Below are 16,646 nucleotides of genomic sequence, written 5' to 3'. Positions count from 1 at the left end.
AAATACCAGCAAGCGCCAGGACCGTATCTTAAAACTGTTTCAGCTGCGGGATCGGACTACCAGCAGTGCCGAGCTTGCTCAGGAATGGTAGCAGGCTGGTGTGAGTGCTTCTGCACGCACTGTGAGGCGGAGACTCTTTGAGCAAGGGCTGGTTTCAAGGAGGGCAGCAAAGAAGCCACTTCTCTCCAGAAAAAACATCAGGGACCGACTGATATTCTGCAAAAGGTACAGGGAGTGGACTGCTGAGGACTGGGGCAAAGTCATTTTCTCTGATGAATCCCCTTTTCGATTGTTTGGGACATCTGGAGAACAGCTTATTCGGAGAAGAAGAGGTGAGCGCTACCACCAGTCTTGTCTCATGTCAACTGTAAAGCATCCTGAAACCATTCATGTGTGGGGTTGCTTCTCAGCCAAGGGAATCGGCTCACTCACAGTCTTGCCTAAAAACACAGCCATGAATAAAGAATGGTACCAGAATGTCCTCCAAGAGCAACTTCTCCCAACCGTCCAAGAGCAGTTTGGTGCCCAACAATGCCTTTTCCAGCATGATGGAGCACCTTGCCATAAAGCAAAGGTGATAACTAAATGGCTCATGGAACAAAACATAGAGATTTTGGGTCCATGGCCTGGAAACTCCCCAGATCTTAATCCCATTGAGAACTTGTGGTCAATCATCAAGAGACGGGTGGACAAACAAAAACCAACAAATTCTGGCAAAATGCAAGCATTGATTATGCCAGAATGGACTGCTATCAGTCAGGATTTGGTCCAAAAGTTGATTGAGAGCATGCCAGTGAGAATTACAGAGGTCTTGAAGAAGAAGGGGCAACACTGCAAATATTGACTTGCTGCATTAACTCATTCTAACTGTCAATATAACCTATTGGTACTCATAATATGATTGCAATTATATTTCTGCATGTGACATAAACATCAGACAAACACTAATAAAAACCAGAGGCCAGCAGATCATGTGAAAATATAATTTTGGTGTCATTCTCAAAACTTTTGGCCATGACTGTACATATGCAGTGATGCGTAATCCATGCGATCTAATGCAAGTCAATGGCGGCGAACACGCAGCGCTTCCGAAAAACAATTGGTAGTGCTGCGTTTTTTTCCCCAATGATAATCCGCAGCGGAAATTTCCGCAGCATGTCCACACCACATGTGGATTATCATTGGGGAACATGGCAGGCCTTCTACCATGCGTTTTTTAAGCGTTTCTGCGGCGTTTTTGCCTCTGCGGAAACGCTTAAAAAACCCATCGTGGGCACACAGCCTTACTGTGAAACACTGTCTACTCCTAGCTTCACCAGTCTCTGCACACCATGCTCCCTCTACAGGGGTTACATTGGACAGTCAGTAAAATAGGGTACTTTTTTTTCCTGACCCAAAATTTTTTTTCATGCGTCTGTGATTTTTTTTAAGCTGGAGAAACCTGTACAGATTATTATAACTGTAATTATCGTCATTTTAGATTTCATAGTGAATGCAGCTGATGTCTTCATATTAGAATTATAGGGTGTTGGCATGTATCACATGATCTTATTGATTTATCATTTTTTCCAATGTGGCCATAAAAAATGTTGGCTGTACGTGATTTTTTTAATAAGTTGTCCAGAAAAAAAAATAACGTTGGCAACCCTGATCATATGGCAGTAGTGTTGAGCCACCCCCGTAGTGTTCGAGTTTGGTTCGGTTCGTCGAACACCCGTGTGTTCGCCGAACTGTTCGTCGAACTGTTCGTCGAACACCTTCGAACACCGTTAAAACCAATGGCAGGCAAACAAAAACACATAGAAACACATAGAAAACACCTTCAAAGGTGTCCAAAAGCTGACAAACTGCTCAGAAGACACAACTAACACATGGAAAAGTGACAAGTACATATAGTCATGCGAAAAGAAAAGAGGTGGAGGAGTAAAAGGAGGGGGAGACACAGATATAGGCATGTCATGCCCTTCTAAAATCCAAAAAGTGAGAAGCCGACACGTTCAGTTCGCTCCTGCCCGTGCCACCTCCGTGTCGCCGGGTTTGTGCCAGAGCCGCGGTGAACCCTGACGGCCAGCCCCCCTCTCCCAATACTGGTGCCTGTCCGCTGGTGGGTCGAGCGAGTCCCCCTGTGGTGGAGGCAGCTCTAAGCTTTTTAATTTAAATTGTCTCTCTAATTTGAATGAATACACTTTAAATCCATTTACAAGGATCTATTGGAGGGCAAGTCTCATGCCAGCAGCCGCGTAATTCCAGCTCCAGTAGCGTCCACTAAAGCTGCTGCAGTTAAAAAGCTTTTATAAGGATCGAGCTCGGCTGTCCACCGCAAGGCATCCTACTGCCAGTCCCAGCCCCTATGCCTTGGGGTGCCTCCTGATGCTCTTCACTGAGTATCCCGTGGTCCCGAAGCATTTCCTTTGAAAAAATTAAGTGTCCAAACTACAGGTGGTGTAGCTTGCTTAACAGCCGGGATAATCCGCTGACTAGCAGACACTGCTACTAGGCACAAAGTATTTCCTGGGCTAGATGCAGTTAAAAATTTGTAATTAGATACTCTCGTTGGATGCTGAGAAAGCATTCCATAGAGTCTCCTGGCACGCCATATATGATTCTCTTAAAAAGCTTGGGGTAGGGGTCTAGGGGACCCTTTTATAGCCAAAATCACGACCCTGTATCGCAATACGTCACCTAGGCTGAAGATAAATGGAACTGTAGCACCCTGAGGGCTCGGTTGCTGCAGAGGTATTGCACCTCACCCAGAGGTGTGATATCTCACTCTCAGGTAAGGATGGAGTGTGGATCAGGACCCGACACCTGCATGCATTACACCACATTGCCGTGGGGCAGGGCGACCAATATGCCTCTGAGATGGGCACGACAGTCCCTGTCCCTGGCTTGAGTGGGGGGAGGGAACACTGAGGAAGGGGAACCCTGTAGTGCAGGAGCAGGGAGGAAGCAGTTCCTGGGTGCATTGAGAAGGGAGTATAAAAGGTGGGCACCATCTTAGTTCAGTGCAGAGAAGTCTGAGCAGAAGTGGCAGGGAGCAGGGGCTCTGCATGAGCTCTGCTCCGGAGGTGGGCCTAGTAACAGAGGCCCAGGCCTGGAAGAGGGAGAAGGAAGGAAGAAGAGCGGAGAAGGCTCCAGGAACGAGGAATGAAGGGATCCCAGGGGTGCGGACGGGCGAGTCGCCACCGCACGCCCGAATCCACCTGCGTGGAGGGGTCAGGCCAAAGGGGGAGACCGGTCCCCGAAACTAGTGGAGGCAGGAAACGACCCTCAGCTAGAAACCGGAGGCTGTGACATTTTATGTGGCGCAGCCCCTCACTACACCCGCTAGGAAAGCACCACATAGGGTCAGGGAAACTGGCGCCAAGTTTACCAAGAGGAGGCCCGAGGCAGCCGGACAGAAGGGTTGGTAAGAAAGGCCAGACAAAGGACACACAAAGGGGGTCCTGTGAAGCGCTCCAAAGTTATCTGGGAGTTGTCTGAGCCCCTCACCTGGTGAGCACAGTACGACGTGGGCAGCCGTTACCTGCAGACGTGGTCTGGATAATAAGAACTGTGAGTAAAGGCCCTGGACTGCATCACTGACTCCGTGTCGTTACTGCTGCTGCCCTGCACCATCACCCCCATCCTCCGCATACACTGCCCTGAGGCTATACTCCTCCCGTGGGGAGTTATGCTACGCTCTGCTGCACCCACAACACCAGCCTCAGCGGTCTGCCCTGGAGCGGCGGTTCATTCTGACCGGAATCCACGGGTGGCGTAGTCGGACATTTAAACATCAAAACCACATAAATAGTTCCGCCACTGGTTTGACCGCCCTGAGCCACGGAACCGGGTCGCCGCCACGGAGACTACAACCCCCAGCATCCACCAAAAAGGGTCCGGCTCCGGGTGTCCCAAGGCCCAGGGGGCGCGTCAGAACATTTTCATCACCTTTCACAATCACCAATGGGACAAGGCAGGGATGTTCTCTGTCCCCTCTCTTATACATCCTAGTGACGGAGCACCTGCTCTCATCAATTCGCCATAACCCCAATATTAGGTGGATTGAGGTGGGAGGCACCGAGTACAAGTGCTCTCTATTTGCTGATGATGTCCTAGTATATATCACTCAATCACATATATCCATCCATGCTGTTATGGCTGAAATAGATCACTTTGTTACATGGTCAAATTTTAAAATCAATGCAGCGAAGTCTGAGGCCCTCGATGTCTCCCTCCCCAAATCCATATAGGATTCCATCCAGTCCAACTTTCCCTTTGCCTGGCCCTCACAGTGTATCAAATACTTAGGAATTCCTATTCATAGAGACCTCTCCCATCTATGTTATCTTAATTTTGGGCCCTTTATTGAACAACTCCATACAGACCACGGTTGGCAAGTTAGAACTGTAAGATTCACTACGTGAACCACTGGTGTTTTGTGGAAAAGCACATGTACACTGTGTTCCAAATTATTATGCAAAAAGTGTTTAGGAGTGATAAGGGAAGAATTTGTTTGTTTGTCAGTTAAACTCATTGATGGTGATGTGTGTCAGGGCTCTTTATATCACTGTAAGCAATTGCAGACACCTGTGCTAATTAGTTTGGCAGGTGTGTCCAATGAAAGGCAAGACTACTTAAGAAGGCTGTCTCACATTATTAAGCAGCCTACATTTTCTGCCAAAATGGGAAAGAAAAAGGATGTGTCGGCTGCTGAGAAGCAACAAATTGTGGAGTGTTTAGGTCAAGGCATGACTACAATCAACATTGTGCGATGATCAGGATGAAGTGTCTTGGCAATCAAGAAGTATGTAGCTGATTCACAGTACACACGTGTGCGTGCTGATAAGGGCAAATTGAGGACTCTTTCCTACAGGCAATTACGTCAGGTTAAAAGAGCAGCGGCAAAAAAGCCTTGTCATAGCAGCAGACAAGTTTTTGAAGCTGCTGGTGCCTCCAACGTCCGCCGAACAACAAGATGCAGGGTCCTTCAGAGGTTTGCAGCTGTGCATACGCCATCCTGTCGACCTCCTCTATCCACTTCACACAAGCAGAAACGGCTCCAGTGGGCTAAACATTACATGAAGGCTGATTTCAAAACTGTTTTGTTCACGGATGAGTGCCGTGCAGCGCTCGATGGTCCAGATGGATGGAGTGGAGGATGGCTGGTTGATGGACACCCCACGCAAACACGGCTACAGCGCCAACAAGGAGGAGGTGGAGTAATGTTTTGGGCTGGAATCATGGGGAGAGAGATTGTCGGCCCCTTTAGGATCCCTGAAGGCGCTAAAGATGAACTCCATAATGTATGTGGATTTTCTCAAACAGCACTTCCTGCCATGGTTCAAGAAGAAGAACCGTGTATTTCACAGCAAGATCATTTTTTTGCATGATAATGCACCATCTCATGCTGCACATAAAACATCTGCATCTCTGGCTGATATGGGCATAAAAGGGGACAAACTTATGGTGTGACCCCCATGCTCCCCTGACCTCTACCCCATTCAGAACCTCTGGAGCATCATCAAAAGGAGTGTCTATGATGGCGGGAGGCAGTTCACATCTAAGCAACAGCTCTGGGAGGGTATTCTGTCCTCATGCAAAACAATTGAAACAGAAACCATCCAAAACCTGACAAATTCAATGGACGAGAGAGTTCAGAAGCTCCTTTCGAACAAGGGGTCCTATGTGAAAATATAACATCACCTAGAATAAAGTTTTGAGTTGAAAACTGTTTGATTTCAGTTTCTAATAACCTGCTAATGCTTATAATTTCAAAAATGACAATTTTTTTGGTCTTTATTAAAATGAAAAGGTTGATCGAAAAGTTTGGGGGATCTAAGAGTGTGGCAACCCAGTAGTCATGATTACTTCGAATTCTGACAATATGAGGGTCATGTTGCAGGTAGTGCAGCAAGAAGGCACTTATGTGTCTTGCGCATCTCGGAGCCCGAAAATTATTTTCCGGGCTAGATGCAGCTAAAAATTATTATTAATTTTAAATCTGGTGGAGCTTAGTATAGATGGCCTAATAGGATCAGTGCTGCACACTGCTACAAAGCCCAAATTATTTTCCAGCCAAGATACAGATAAACATGATTAGTAATTTTAAATCTGGTGGAGCTTATTATAGATGGCCTAATAGAATCAGTGCTGCACACTGCTACAAAGCCCAAATTATTTTCCAGCCAAGATACAGATAAACATGATTAGTAATTTGAAAGCTTAAAACGGTTGGTAGGGTGATTTTAACCAATCATCAAGCTTTTACTCTCCCCAGGATGACACAGGGGTAGAAAAGTCGTTTCGGATCCATGATTTGTTCATCTTTATGAATGTGAGTCTGTCTACATTATCAGTGGAGAGCCGCGTGCGCTTATCTGTCAGCACACCACCAGCAGCGCTGAACAGACGTTCAGACAGAACGCTGGCTGCGGGGCATGACAAGATCTCCAAGGCGTAAGTGGCTAGCTCCGGCCATTTATCCAGATTGGAAGCCCAAAAAGAGCAAGGGTCCAGTGACACAGTCATGGCTTCAATGTTTACTTGGAGATACTCCTGTACCATCGTCTCTAGGCATTGACTATGTGTCAGACTTCTTGTCTCCTGTGGCCTTGCAAAGGATGGGCTAAAAAAGTGGTGAAATGATTCCGCAAAATTGATGTTACCAGCAGATACTGTGGTTCTGTTACGGTTTGAGTGCTGAACACTTGACGGTCCCACGGTTGGCAAGTTGGAACTGTGAGATTCACTACGTGCACCACTGGTATTTTGTGGAAAAGCACATGTAAGATTCTGCAACAGTCTCTGCTGATACTCCTGCATGCGTGCATCCCTTTCTATGGCAGGAATAATTTCGGCAAATTTACTTTTGTACCGGGGATCTAACAGTGTGGCAACCCAGTAGTCAGGATTATTTCTAATTCTCACAATTCGAGGGTCATGTTGCAGGTAGTGCAGCAAGAAGGCACTCATGTGTGTTGCGCATCCAGGAGCACCAAGTCCCTGTTGTGTTGGTGGCGAGGTAACAATCATGCTTCCTTCCTCTGTCCTCTCCCCCCAACCTCGCACAACAGAAATGTGATCAAGGTCTCCCTCATCTGATGAGTCTTCCATCAGTTCGTCCTCCACTTCTTCCTGGGCTCCTGCACCTTCCTCACTAGTTTGGCTGCTACCATGCGCTCTGATAAAACCATCTCCCCCACCCTCACATGCCTGCCGCCTTGGTGCTGCCGACCGTCTGGACCTTGCAGATGTTAGCCCTTCCGCATACAACTCCTCCTCCTCTACTTCCTCCACCTCCTCTTGTGCCACCACCTGACTCCGAATTCTGTTTAACATGTGCTCCAGCATGTAAATCACCGGAATAGTCATGCTGATAATGGCATCGTCAGCACTAAACATCTTCGTCGCCATTTCAAAACTGTGCAGAAGGGTGCATAGGTCCCTGATCTGAGACCACTCCTCCAGCGTGATTTGCCCCACCTCTGGATCTCGTTGGCCCAGGCTATACGTCAGAACGTATTGCACCAGGGCTTGTCGGTGCTGCCACAGTCGCTGCAACATGTGCAGAGTTGAATTCCACCGGGTAGGCACATCGCATTTTAGCCGGTGAAGTGGCAGGCCCAACGACTTCTGTAGAGATGTAAGTCGCTGAGCTGCGGGATGCGAACGGCGGAAGTGAGCACACAGCGACCGTGCCCTCTGCAGAAGGCCATCTAGTCTGGGATAGTGGGCTAAAAATTGCTGGACAACCAGGTTCAACACGTGAGCCATACAAGGCACGTGTGTGACATTGCCCCGGCGAAGGGCCGCACCCAGGTTTGCAGCATTGTCGCACACGGCCTTCCCTGGTTTCAGGTCCAGTGGAGACAACCATTCATGAAATTGGTTCTCCAGAGCTGACCACAACTCCTCAGCTGTGTGACTCACATTTCCCAGACATTTCAAAGTAAAAACCGCCTGATGACGTTGAGCCCTACTGCCAGCATAGTAAGGAGGTGTGCAGGATCCCTTCTGCGCAGTTAGAAAGCTTGTGGCATGACCAGACAGGCTTTGGGTGCAGGTGGAAGACCGAGAGGAGGTTGAGGAGGCAGAAGCAGTGGAGGAACTTTGACATAAAGAGGATTGACGCACAACTCCTGGGGACGGCAAGACTTGGACAGCAGCCCCTTGTCCTGCTGTCACCATAGTTACCCAGTGCCCAGTCAGCGACATGTAACGCCCCTGTCCATGCCTACTCGTCCAAGTGTCTGTGGTGAAATGCACCCTGTCACACACAGAGTTTCTCAAAGAAGCGGTGATGTTGTGTGCGACATGCTGGTGGAGCGCAGGCACACCTTTCTTTGAGAAGTAGTGCCAACTGGGCATCTGGTACTGGGGCACTGCAACGGACATAAGGTCTCGAAAATCCTCTGGGTCCACCAGGCGGAAAGGCAGCATTTCTGTAGCCAAAAGCTTGCAGATGGTGAAATTCAACCTCTTAGCTTTCTCATGGCTAGGAGGAAATGGTCTTTTACTTGTCCACATCTGAGGGACCGAGGGCTGGCTATTGTGCTTAGACGGGGTTGATAAGGGTGTCCCCGGCAAACTGCCGGTCTGTGAGGAAGATGCAGGCGGACATGTTAGGTTGCCTTGATCCAAAGGTGGTGCTATCGATGTCGGACAGCGCTCAACACCAGCTGGTGTTACCACCTCCAAAGAAAATGATGACCTGCCAATCACGCTGGCTGTTGCGGGTAAAGAGGTGGCAGGTCTGCGCCCCAAAACAGGTGTGACTGCTGTCCCCCCAGTCACAGAGGATGAAGAGGCCGCGGATGCACAAGATATGGCAGACGGTGGTTGGCCCGGCCGGCTAGGCCGCATTGTAGCACACTGAGCTTCCCACTGTAACTTATGCTTCATGTCCATGTGCCGGTTCATGCATGAAGTACTCAAACTATGTATTTTTTGGCCTCTACTTAGCTTTTGCTGACAAATGTTACAGATAACACGAGTTGGGTCATCTTTATCGATCTGAAAAAATGCCCAGGATATGCAAGGCTTAGCACCCATGCGACCTGAAGAGCCACCACGACTTGTGGTGAGAGGCAGAGTTGTGTTTGAGGATGCAGTTGTTGACGTGCTTCCAGTACTACGTCTCTGTCCAGGAAGGCGCAACCTTACCTCGTCGTCACTAGCATCTTCCTCCACCTCCTCTGCTGACCTCATCTCTTGGCTGACTGTGGGTTGATAGTAAGTGGGATCTCCAACCTCATCATCATCACCCTGTGCGTTATCACACCCGTCGTCCTCAGAGCCAACCTGTTCCTGCCCTGACAAAAAACTAAAGTTGTCACTCCAATCAGGTATTTGAATCTCATCATCGTCTTCCTCATTGTCTCCATCAACAGGAGTTACAGTTTGGGAATGAGGGTCTACATTATGGTCAGAACCTTCTGCGTCTGGTCCTGGATCCGACTCATAAAGATTCTGGGCATCAGTGCAGATCATTTCCTCGTCTGGATTCACAGAAGCGCTGGAGTCGACCTCTGATTCCCAGGCTATAGTATGAGTAAACAGCTCTGCAGACTCAACCATCTGTTCTACCTCATACTCAGACGGGCAGCTGGAGATTTGGGAGCTGTGAGGAAGCAAGTGTGATTGGGGTGACACCTTTGAGGACTGGAGTATTTGTGATGTTGAAGTTGATGTGGAGGAGAGCCCACTTAAAGGAGCACTTGATATCCGTTGAAGCACCTGCTGTTTTTGTGCCTCATCTGGAATTTGTAGCGATTGGCGTGGCCGTAAGACAGGGATCTTATCACATTGTCCGCTAAAAGAAGTAGACATTTTAGTTTGGCTGGAAGATGGTCTTTCTTCTGCAGATGTTACTGTTGCTTTAACACCTACCCCACGGACACAACCTTTTTTCCCCTTCCCAACACGCCTATTCCCCTTTCCACCAGCAGCAGGCCTTTTTCCACTCATTTTGGTGGTTAACTAATTCACAACTCTGGAGTTGTTTGCACAAAAAAACAATGGATAGGAACCGAGCAGAGCTGAGTGGCCAAACTGTGGTATTAGGCCAAAACTATTGGCTGGGTTAGATGCAGAAAAAAATTATATTCGATTTGCAACCTGATGGAGGTCAGTATAGATGAACTAATAGAACAAGTCCCACACACAGCTAGAAGCCCAAATATTTTTTCAGAGGTAGATGCAGATAAAAATTATTTTTAATTTGCAACCTGATGGAGGTCAGTATAGATGGACTAATAGAGAAAGTCCCACACACTGCTAGAAGGCGAAATATTTTTTCAGAGCTAGATGCAGAAAAAAATTATATTCAGTTTGCAACCTGATGGAGGTCAGTATAGATGGACTAACAGAACAAGTCCCACACACAGCTAGAAGCCCAAATATTTTTTCAGAGGTAGATGCAGAAAAAAAATATATTCAATTTGCAACCTGATGGAGGTCAGTATAGATGGACTAATAGAGAAAGTCCCACACACTGCTAGAAGGCCAAATATTTTTTCAGATCTAGATGCAGAAAAAAATTATATTCAGTTTGCAACCTGATGGAGGTCAGTATAGATGGACTAATAGAACAAGTCCCACACACAGCTAGAAGCCCAAATATTTTTTCAGAGGTAGATGCAGATAAAAATTATTTTTAATTTGCAACCTGATGGAGGTCAGTATAGATGGACTAATAGAGAAAGTCCCACACACTGCTAGAAGGCCAAATATTTTTTCAGAGCTAGATGCAGATAAAAATTATTTTTAATTTGCAACCTGATGGAGGTCAGTATAGATGGACTAATAGAGAAAGTCCCACACACTGCTAGAAGGCCAAATATATTTTCAGAGCTAGATGCATAAAAAAATTATATTCAGTTTGCAACCTGATTGAGGTCAGTATAGATGGACTAATAGAACAAGTTCCACACACAGCTAGAAGCCCAAATATTTTTTCAGAGGTAGATGCAGAAAAAAATTATATTCAGTTTGCAACCTGATGGAGGTCTGTATAGATGGATTAATAGAACAAGTCCCACACACCGCTAGAAGCCCAATATTTTTTCAGAGGTAGATGCAGAAAAAAAAATATTTTTAATTTGCAACCTGATGGAGGTCAGTATAGATGGACTAATAGAGAAAGTCCCACACACTGCTAGAAGGCCAAATATTTTTTCAGAGCTAGATGCAGAAAAAAATTATATTCAGTTTGCAACCTGATGGAGGTCAGTATAGATGAACTAATAGAACAAGTCCCACACACAGCTAGAAGCCCAAATATTTTTTCAGAGGTAGATGCAGATAAAAATTATTTTTAATTTGCAACCTGATGGAGGTCAGTATAGATGGACTAATAGAGAAAGTCCCACACACTGCTAGAAGGCGAAATATTTTTTCAGAGCTAGATGCAGAAAAAAATTATATTCAGTTTGCAACCTGATGGAGGTCAGTATAGATGGACTAATAGAACAAGTCCCACACACTGCTAGAAGCCCAAATATGTTTTCAGAGCTAGATGCATAAAAAAATTATATTCAGTTTGCAACCTGATTGAGGTCAGTATAGATGGACTAATAGAACAAGTTCCACACACAGCTAGAAGCCCAAATATTTTTTCAGAGGTAGATGCAGAAAAAAATTATATTCAGTTTGCAACCTGATGGAGGTCTGTATAGATGGATTAATAGAACAAGTCCCACACACCGCTAGAAGCCCAATATTTTTTCAGAGGTAGATGTAGAAAAAAAAATATTTTTAATTTGCAACCTGATGGAGGTCAGTATAGATGGACTAATAGAGAAAGTCCCACACACTGCTAGAAGGCCAAATATTTTTTCAGAGCTAGATGCAGAAAAAAATTATATTCAGTTTGCAACCTGATGGAGGTCAGTATAGATGAACTAATAGAACAAGTCCCACACACAGCTAGAAGCCCAAATATTTTTTCAGAGGTAGATGCAGATAAAAATTATTTTTAATTTGCAACCTGATGGAGGTCAGTATAGATGGACTAATAGAGAAAGTCCCACACACTGCTAGAAGGCGAAATATTTTTTCAGAGCTAGATGCAGAAAAAAATTATATTCAGTTTGCAACCTGATGGAGGTCAGTATAGATGGACTAACAGAACAAGTCCCACACACAGCTAGAAGCCCAAATATTTTTTCAGAGGTAGATGCAGAAAAAAAATATATTCAATTTGCAACCTGATGGAGGTCAGTATAGATGGACTAATAGAGAAAGTCCCACACACTGCTAGAAGGCCAAATATTTTTTCAGATCTAGATGCAGAAAAAAATTATATTCAGTTTGCAACCTGATGGAGGTCAGTATAGATGGACTAATAGAACAAGTCCCACACACAGCTAGAAGCCCAAATATTTTTTCAGAGGTAGATGCAGATAAAAATTATTTTTAATTTGCAACCTGATGGAGGTCAGTATAGATGGACTAATAGAGAAAGTCCCACACACTGCTAGAAGGCCAAATATTTTTTCAGAGCTAGATGCAGATAAAAATTATTTTTAATTTGCAACCTGATGGAGGTCAGTGTAGATGGACTAATAGAGAAAGTCCCACACACTGCTAGAAGGCCAAATATATTTTCAGAGCTAGATGCATAAAAAAATTATATTCAGTTTGCAACCTGATTGAGGTCAGTATAGATGGACTAATAGAACAAGTTCCACACACAGCTAGAAGCCCAAATATTTTTTCAGAGGTAGATGCAGAAAAAAATTATATTCAGTTTGCAACCTGATGGAGGTCTGTATAGATGGATTAATAGAACAAGTCCCACACACCGCTAGAAGCCCAATATTTTTTCAGAGGTAGATGCAGAAAAAAAAATATTTTTAATTTGCAACCTGATGGAGGTCAGTATAGATGGACTAATAGAGAAAGTCCCACACACTGCTAGAAGGCCAAATATTTTTTCAGAGCTAGATGCAGAAAAAAATTATATTCAGTTTGCAACCTGATGGAGGTCAGTATAGATGAACTAATAGAACAAGTCCCACACACAGCTAGAAGCCCAAATATTTTTTCAGAGGTAGATGCAGATAAAAATTATTTTTAATTTGCAACCTGATGGAGGTCAGTATAGATGGACTAATAGAGAAAGTCCCACACACTGCTAGAAGGCGAAATATTTTTTCAGAGCTAGATGCAGAAAAAAATTATATTCAGTTTGCAACCTGATGGAGGTCAGTATAGATGGACTAATAGAACAAGTCCCACACACTGCTAGAAGCCCAAATATGTTTTCAGAGCTAGATGCATAAAAAAATTATATTCAGTTTGCAACCTGATTGAGGTCAGTATAGATGGACTAATAGAACAAGTTCCACACACAGCTAGAAGCCCAAATATTTTTTCAGAGGTAGATGCAGAAAAAAATTATATTCAGTTTGCAACCTGATGGAGGTCTGTATAGATGGATTAATAGAACAAGTCCCACACACCGCTAGAAGCCCAATATTTTTTCAGAGGTAGATGTAGAAAAAAAAATATTTTTAATTTGCAACCTGATGGAGGTCAGTATAGATGGACTAATAGAGAAAGTCCCACACACTGCTAGAAGGCCAAATATTTTTTCAGAGCTAGATGCAGAAAAAAATTATATTCAGTTTGCAACCTGATGGAGGTCAGTATAGATGAACTAATAGAACAAGTCCCACACACAGCTAGAAGCCCAAATATTTTTTCAGAGGTAGATGCAGATAAAAATTATTTTTAATTTGCAACCTGATGGAGGTCAGTATAGATGGACTAATAGAGAAAGTCCCACACACTGCTAGAAGGCGAAATATTTTTTCAGAGCTAGATGCAGAAAAAAATTATATTCAGTTTGCAACCTGATGGAGGTCAGTATAGATGGACTAATAGAACAAGTCCCACACACTGCTAGAAGCCCAAATATGTTTTCAGAGCTAGATGCAGAAAAAAATTATATTCAATTTGCAACCTGATGGAGGTCAGTATAGATGGACTAATAGAATGATGCTATGCCCAAAAGATTTTACTTCACTAGGTGCAGTAAAAAAATTGGTATTCTATACACAGGTGGTATATCTTGCAACACAGATAGGCTACTCCACTGACTAACACACTCTGCAATAGGCAAAAAAGGATTAGCTTTGCTAGATTCAGCCAAATGCTGTGAAAAAAACTTGCACAGCACTGGCACAGACCTGCCTGGCAAAAACTGATAGGAACTGATGTAACCTAGTCCTGAAAAGGACTCCAATTACAATTAGTCTTTACTGCCACAATCTATCTATTTAAGAGCACAGACCTGCCTGATAAAAGTCGTAGGAAATGCTGTAACCTAGTCCTTAAAAGGACTGCAATCACAACTATTCCCTACTCCCAAGCTATCTGTAGATTTGTGCGAAAATTGGCTTGAAATTAACAAGGTATAGCGCACACAGCAACAGCGGTGCCGTCTAACACGCAGCTGCAGCAGTGAGAAAATGGTGGCGACGGGGAAAATGTGACATGTGACATACACTGCTAATGACACATGCCCTTGCTTGTGTGAAAAACAGCAGTTCGCTCCGTGTGTGCGCTGCTGATAGGCTGACAGACTGCACCTCCCCACTGCAAATGCGGGAAAGAGAAAAAAAAATGGAGATCTTCATTATTCCTGCAGAGATCCATCCCCTGCCCCTTCCCCCACCCCGCTGTACACTCAAACTGCGTATTAACATTAATTTTCATCATTACTGAGAAAAAATCCAGTTATGATTTTGGTGCACGAACAGTTATCGAACATAACCTCGAACAGCCGAATTTTTCTCAAATTGTTCGTGTTCGCCGAACGGCTCGAACACCGCCCAAAACAGCTCGAATTTGAGATTGGCGAACAGTTCGAGTAGAACAACGCTCATCTCTATATGGCAGTTCATCTCTCTATATGAATAGAGTGAAAGTACAAATTAAGTCATACAAGTCATATCTTCATATATGTGAGAGAATATTTAGTCTGACCGGGATTTCAGTGCTAATGAAACTTCGAGTACATTATAACACTTCATATAACACTTGGCAAATATCTAGTCAGGATTTATTATTTCATCACTCTAGACTTAAAGCTAAAAAGCTCTTTGGTTATAATTAATAATTACACAGATGATTTGACTTATTCAGACACAATTCATTGCTGTTTATAGAATAAAGAGAATATTTTTACATTTGTGAGATTACATGTTTGGTGTCACTGTTTAACTAGATAGATAACTGAGCTTCCTGCGTTACATATAAACATTGTGTATCCATAGAAACCAATCCAATCATTCCATTATTTTTAAAAGTATTGATGCAATGGGCCAACTTGAGTTTTGTGCCAATTTATTATTTTGAACTCTTTTTTATGTTGCAGAATCTCTTAGTCTCCTAATACATACTGATCCAAAAGAAAATAAGTTGGCTACATTCAACAGCCAATAGATGGAGCTAAAGAGCTTACTGCATACTGTTGTACATGTTAGCTTTCATGCCCCCCCTAGTGGGCAGATGCAGACTGCAAGCATGTTGTATTTTCAAAGCAATGTCTATGCAGGGCATTTGCATCAGAAAACTGCCAGCCCTAAATTAGTGTGGTGTTATATCACGTAGAAATGTTTAGGGTGCATTTACATGACCCAATTTCAGACTGTTAAATGAGTGCTATATTCAAGTCATTCGGAGCTTGTTTGCTGGTCTATTTGCACAGGCTGACTTACTGTAGAATAATGGGGACAGAATGACCACTAACATGCTCGTTCTACCCCTTAGAGTATGATCTTAGCAGCAGCACATTAAATAGTTAAATCAAGCGTTTTAATGGCAAAAATTATGATTTTTATACTGGCACAAACAATCCAAGCTCATGATGAATGAGTATTTTGTACTTTTTTGGGGTGGTTACCAACAGGTTTACATCTTGGAGCACTCATCTTCATTGGCTTTATTTTTAAATGTGGATACTGCACACACACTATATGTTCCACACAGAGATATACTCCATGCTACAAACAATCACTGTATATTACACACAACCTACTCATTATTCACAGAGCATATTACATGCACACTCCATTCTACACTCACTGTATGTTACATACACACCATGCTACATACACCATCTATGTGACACACATTCACATCGCATGTTACACACACACTCAATGTTAAACACACAATCCACACTACACAGACTGCATGTTACACAATCATGACATACCAGCTCCTCAGGGTGAATAACCTTTGGTCAGATGACCATGATGTCACCAATGGTCCTTATATAAATCTAACCACGCAAACTGCACTGATAATTGAGAACTGGCATTATCATTGTCATTCACTAACATTGAAGTTTCCAGCTTGTAAAGGTAGGTGGCTACAAACTGACTAGCCCACTAAACCTGCAAATATGTAGGGTCTCACTGTGGGCCCTTTTGTGAATGAGGACCTTGGACAATTGCCCAGTTTTCACCCCACCAATACTCTACTAACACTGGGCCTGGATGTAATATAACACAAAATACAAAATGACTCCTATACTCTTATGTTTTCAATCATTAACTGCAAAAGTTTTATCTCATTTGCAGATGTTAGTATTATTTAGTGGTCATTTTAAACAAATGACTATCCATGTAATATATAGAGTGTCTAGGTTC

Source organism: Phyllobates terribilis, unplaced genomic scaffold (assembly GCF_046119375.1).
Source record: "Phyllobates terribilis strain yellow unplaced genomic scaffold, ASM4611937v1 Scaffold_2__4_contigs__length_985480577, whole genome shotgun sequence".
NCBI lineage: Eukaryota > Metazoa > Chordata > Amphibia > Anura > Dendrobatidae > Phyllobates > Phyllobates terribilis.
Note: the sequence above shows the minus strand (reverse complement) of the source record.